Raw genomic sequence first — 6,115 nt, 5'->3', positions numbered from 1 at the left:
GAGTTCAATCCCTGCCTGCTTGCGAACGCTTCTTTTGTTCCTGAAATTTAGGAAAAACCAGACCTTGACTACAGGGCACTTTAACCTGCCGTTGAATTTGTGACAAAATTGTATTGCCAAATACTGCACTTGCCTCTTACCCTAAAGAAGGTTGGGGCATTCCTAAAGAATTTGATTTAGCTCTTTGGGCTCAACTGCATTTTTGTTGAGAGCCGTCTATGGGTTGGATCCCTCCACCCGAGAGTATCTTAAACCATAACTTAAACCTAAATGCTTAATGCAGCGAAATGAAATGATTTAGAAATGCCTTAATAGGCAATTTAAGATTACTGAGATAGATAGGTGCATTCTAGATTTTAATCTTAGGGGAAGCCTAGTGATTTTAATTAGGCCGGAAACACTAATCAGAGCCATATTAAGGATCCAAGTTAAAACCTGGTGGAGTCTCAGAAATTTGTTAAGATAAAAATGTCTTCTTGAAAACAAATACCATTAATAACAAATACATGTATACCTTACCAATTTATATATGTTTCAAGAAAAGAAAGGTGACCTTAGAATTAGGTTGTCTTAATCATTTCCCAAATTCTGACCTCCAGACTATGCTTTATAAGCGCCTTTAAAAAGAAAGTTTATCTGATTTCTGCATGGTTCTTTTAAATTTAAAGAACCTTCACCAAAAATGTTTCCTATGAATCAAGCCATTTTATTTTGTTGAAATGGAGACATTATTTCTAACCTAGAGACAATTTTACTAATTATTAAAATTTACATATATTTGAGCAATATTAAGATCAGGAATGCAAATTCAAAATTGTGCTTTAATTAGCAAGTTGTTTCGAAGATTTTTAGGTCCCAGTGTAAAAGTTACCGCAAGCCCTACCACCATGGTCATCGCCGAGTACAGAAACCAGTGTTTTATCTTCAGAGGGTAAACTGAGCTGACAGGCAAACGATCATGATTTTGCAGTGACTGGTAACCCTACAAACGTAGTCAGCGAGTGTGGGATGACCACAGTCTGCGGTGTGCCCTCCCACAGTTATTTCTTTTCGTAGAGTCTTAACGTTAAAATGTGCAGAGCAAAAGTCCTGAGCATAATCTCTGCAAGGCCACAATTAATGAGTTTATTCTACCCTACTTAAATTAGCAAATTATCTTGTTAAGTCTTTACCTTACTAGTTGAAGGGTTTGGCTCTTGCCCTGACTGTACTTACAGTTTTTAAAAGGTAGGTTTTGCTGCTCTGAAAGGGTCAGAGTTACCAGGGCTAGATTTGATCTGAGGCGGTTAGATTATAGAAAGGTCTCCAGGCTCTGGTAGCTAGTGGATCCTGAAGTGTTTTCTCAAAGGAGGCGGCATCACTGACACATGAAAATAAAAACCTACTTAAATTGTATGCAAATACAATGATGGAATCACAGAGCCATATGGGAGAGCTATCAGGATGCTACGCTGCTTTTTTTCCATAGGGCCTTCATACTAGAAAATTTCCAGGCAGTTTAATCCTACCTTTTCCCACAAGCCAAAAAAGAAAAAAAATTACCTGTTGAACCTGAAAGTTGGCTTATTTAATTTTTTGATTACTATACAATATTATTAATTTCAAGTATACAACATATGATTCTATATTTTTATACATTATGAAATTATCACTGTACAAAGTTGGTAAAATATTTTTTACTATTAACTTACGTGCACATTACATCCCCCATGATTTATCTCATAGTTGGGAGTTTGTACCTCTTAATTGCCTTCCCCTCTGGCAACCACCAGTTCTCTGTATCTGAGAGTCTGTTTCTGTTTTGTTTATTCCTTTGTTTTGTTTTTCAGATTCCACATAAAGTGAAATATATGGTATTTGTTTTTGTCTAACATTTCACTTGGCATAATACCTCCCAGGTCCGTCCATGTTGCTATAAATGTCAAGATTTCATTCTTTTTTATGGTTAAGTATTCCTGTGAGAGAGAGTGTGTGTGTTTGTGTGTGAATTTGTGTCTATTTCAATTTATATCACATTTTCTTTATCCATTCATCTCTGGATGGACACTTGGTTTGCTTACATATCTTCAGTGTTGTGAATGATGCTGCAATAAACATAGGGGTGCATTTTTTTTTCATTATTTTTAGGTAGTGGAATTGCTAGATCATATGGTAGTTCTATTTTTAATTTTTTTGTGGAACCTGCATACTGTTTCCGTGGTGGCTGCATCTATTTACATTCCTATCAATAGTGAACGAGGATTCCCTTTAATCACGTCCTCACCAATACTTTTCTTTTTGATAACAGCCATTTTGATCAGAGAAGGCAATGGCACCCCACTCCAGTACTCTTCCTTGGAAAATCCCATGGATGGAGGAGCCTGGTAGGCTGCAGTCCATGGGGTCGCTAAGAGTCAGACACTGAGCGACTTCACTTTCACTTTTTCACTTTCATGCATTGGAGAAGGAAATGGCAACCCACTCCAGTGTTCTTGCCTGGAGAATCCCAGGGGCAGGAGAGCCTGGTGGGCTGATGTCTATGGGGTCACACAGAGTCGGACATGACGAAAGTGACTTAGCAGCATTTTGATAGGTGTGAGGTGTTATCTCACTGTGGTTTTGATTTGTATTTCTCTAATGATTAGTGATGCGTATGTGCTCAGTTGCAGCCGACTCTTTTGTGACCCCATGGACTGTAGCCCACCAGGCTCCTCTGTCCATGGAATTTTCCAGGTAAGAGTACTGGAGTGGGTTCCCATTTCCTAGTGCAGGGTATTTTCCCGACTCAGGGACCGAACCTGCGTCTCTTTCGGCTCCTGCATTGGCAGGAGGATGCTTTGCCACTGAGCCACCTGAGAAGCCCCAGTGATTAGATGATACTGAACACTTTGTCATGTGTATGTTGGCCATCTATATGTCTTCTGAAAGTTCTTTAAAAAAAAAAAAAAAAACCCATTTTAATTGGAGGCTAATTACTTGACAATAGTATAGTGGTTTTTGCCAAACATTGACATGAATCAGCCACAGGTGCACATGTGTTCTCCATCCAGAACCCCCTTTCCACCTCCCTCCATCCCATCCCCCAGGGTCATCCCGTCATACCAGCCCTGAGCGCCCTGTCTCATGCAGCAAACCTGAAAGCTCTTTTACATAGACAATACTTTACCCTATATTGTGTTAGTCACTCAGTTGTGTCTGACTCCTTGCAACCCCATGAACTGTGGACCACCAGGCTCCTCTGGCCATGAAATTCTCCAGGCAAGAATACTGGAGTGGGTTGCCGTTTCCTTCTCCATCTATAACCTATAAGCCAACATTAAAGATAATTCAGAAAGAACTGCATTCTAGGTGCCTGAAATCAATGTTCTCTGAGCGAAACATAATTTTCATTCCCTTTCATTAATTATCTCTCCTTTTCTTATCACTGGGTACTATCAACAGGAGGTTATTTGCAGATTCTACATTTCTCAGGAAATATGGTTGATGTCATAAGGTGTCAGACTGCCTTTCTACATCATCCCCAAAGCCGTGAGTTATCAAATTCAGACTTGGAATTAGCCTAGATGCATCCAGGTATATCCCCAGCACTACTGTTTTTAGTGATTAAGGTAATTTTGCTTTTAACTGCTGTAGAGCTCTGAAGTAGGGTGCTATCAATAGGTTATTTATTTTTCTCATGCTCTGTGTACCTTAAGGGCAAGAGGTTGGGCTACAGAGTTTGGCCCCTTTGTTCCTAATTACTTGTTACAAACTATTTCTCTTTCCTCCTTCCAAAACATTTGAAGTTCATATCATCTGATCCCTTTATCATCTTTACAGCTAAAATTTATCAACCCCTTGGGCACTCTCCCTCAGAAATTAGACCATTGCTTCTTGCTCTAGGTTTTGTCTGCATTCTGTGAATTCAACATGACCCATGTAACACCAACACTGAGCCTCTTAGGTCTTTGACCTCTTCATCTCCAATGACTTGTTCCTCTACTCCATCTCATCCATCCACTCCAGTGGTACGACTCTGAACCCTGTCATCAGTAGCTCAGTAAATCTCAATTTCAAGTATCCCAATGGTCAATAAGTAGCCTCTTTTTACTCAGCTCATTTGTCATATTCTCGCTGACCTCCAATTCATTAATCCAATACTTTAAAAAAAAGTCTATTTTTCCTGCTTCTGCCATCATTTAATCATTCCAACTCAACTGATTTAGATTCCCTGATCAATCCTTACAATCACTCTTTTGCAAACATTTTCAACTCTTTCACTCCAGTGTCTCTTTCTTGCTTGGAGGAACTTGGAGCTTTGCTTGGACTGAACCTTGTTGGAACAAACTTTCTCATTGCTTGCACCCAAGATTGCTGGCAAAAAAAAAAAAAATCATACCCCAGCTGGTTTTAATTCATGACCTCAGACCTCACAGGAGCACTTGACACTCTCTGGATTAACCATTCATACTTTCACCTCTCTCCTCAAATTATTCACATCCCTTCCTCCAACCTGTCCCCATTTTCAGCTAGCTGATGATCTTGCCTCATAATTGAGAACATAAAAACCATCTGTGGGGAATGCCTCAACTTCAGACAGTCAAGTCTGCACACATTTTTTCTTGCATCTTTCTTGTTTAAATTGAAGTGGTGTCCTATCAGAGTGAATTCTACCGGTTGTACTCTGGGTCTCAGCCTTCTGTCCTCAAGGACTTGACGCTTTCAGTCATCTCCTGTGAAATTTCTGAATTTAAAAAAGAGACTCGATTTTTTGTGTTACATTCATCCAATGTAAAAAAAAATGTAAATTATCTTTTATGTCAAAACAGGTAGTAGGTTTAAAAAAAAAATTTTTTTTTTAATGTTACAGCTCTAATAACCCAAAGCTTTGGGAAACAATGGAAAGATATTTCTATGTGAACCCACAGACTTAAAATAATGCAATTACTTTGTCAGAAAACTCTTTAACAATTTTTTTTTCTAAAACAATTGGAAACACTTCATTTCCCTTTCTGGAGTTCTTAATGTTATTAACATATAGGTGACTTTTTTATTTTTCATTATTCTGTTTTGTATAGGACTTGGTTGTGAATTTAAGGATGTCACCTGAAACAGAGCAGATGATGAAATACATGACGTTTATCTAAGAATATGAGAGAATGTTTACAACACGAAAAGAAAAAGAGACCATATTAGAGTAAGATCTCAGTTTTATGAGGAACTGAGATGTGTATGGATATGTGTATATTTAAATGGACTAAATGAGTATAGACCAGAATGTTCATAGTAGTTTCTTCTAGGAGATGGGAACAGATGATTTTTCTTATGTTTTTCTCTGTTTCTACAGTGAACACATATGATTTCATAATAACTACTTTTCTATTTTGTAATCATAACTACTTATGATTTATAAGCATAACTACTTTGAATTAGTATGAGAAATTGGAAAATCACTTGTCTTATCAGAATTCACAACCTGTTTTTTAGTTTTCATTTCCAAAGGCTCCATTTTATCAGTTCCTCCAAGTACATCAGTCCTAAGTAACTGATTAAAAATAATTCAAAAGTGAAAGCTATCTTATTAAATGGGTGAAACAAATGCTCAGAGCATTCTGTACTAGGGGATAAATCCATTTGTAAGAATACATGATAGACTGGAAAGTTGTTAGTGAAATAGAACAAAATCACAGAGCCATTAAGTGTCAGAATTTGAGAATTCAAATATCAATTTGTGTATTCCAGATCCTTTTTCCTTACATCATTCCTATATAATGATTGTAGAAGTTTAAATGACATGTTGGATTTTGGGTTATTTCACAGTGACATCAAGTCAGTAAAATGGGCCATTGTGAAAGAGTACACATGTTCAGCCTTGGGAAAGAAGCTAAAAACTGTAAAGTGACCATTTTAGAGTTATAGAACTATTACTAATGATATAAATATTAATGAAGGGGTTGCCAAAGAGTCAGACATGACTTAGCAACTAAACAACGATATATATTAACTTTACAACATCGAAGACACTTTTATGTATTTTACTAAAAAAATTTTTTTTTGTTTTTGACTGTGCTGGTTTTTGTTGTTGGGCTACTCTGTAGTTGCAGTGCACAGGCTTTTCATTGTGGTGGCTTCTTTGTTGCAGAGCACGGGTTCTAGG

Source organism: Bos indicus, chromosome 5, assembly GCF_029378745.1.
Source record: "Bos indicus isolate NIAB-ARS_2022 breed Sahiwal x Tharparkar chromosome 5, NIAB-ARS_B.indTharparkar_mat_pri_1.0, whole genome shotgun sequence".
In the NCBI taxonomy this organism is placed as follows: domain Eukaryota; kingdom Metazoa; phylum Chordata; class Mammalia; order Artiodactyla; family Bovidae; genus Bos; species Bos indicus.
This window is presented reverse-complemented; position numbering follows the sequence as displayed.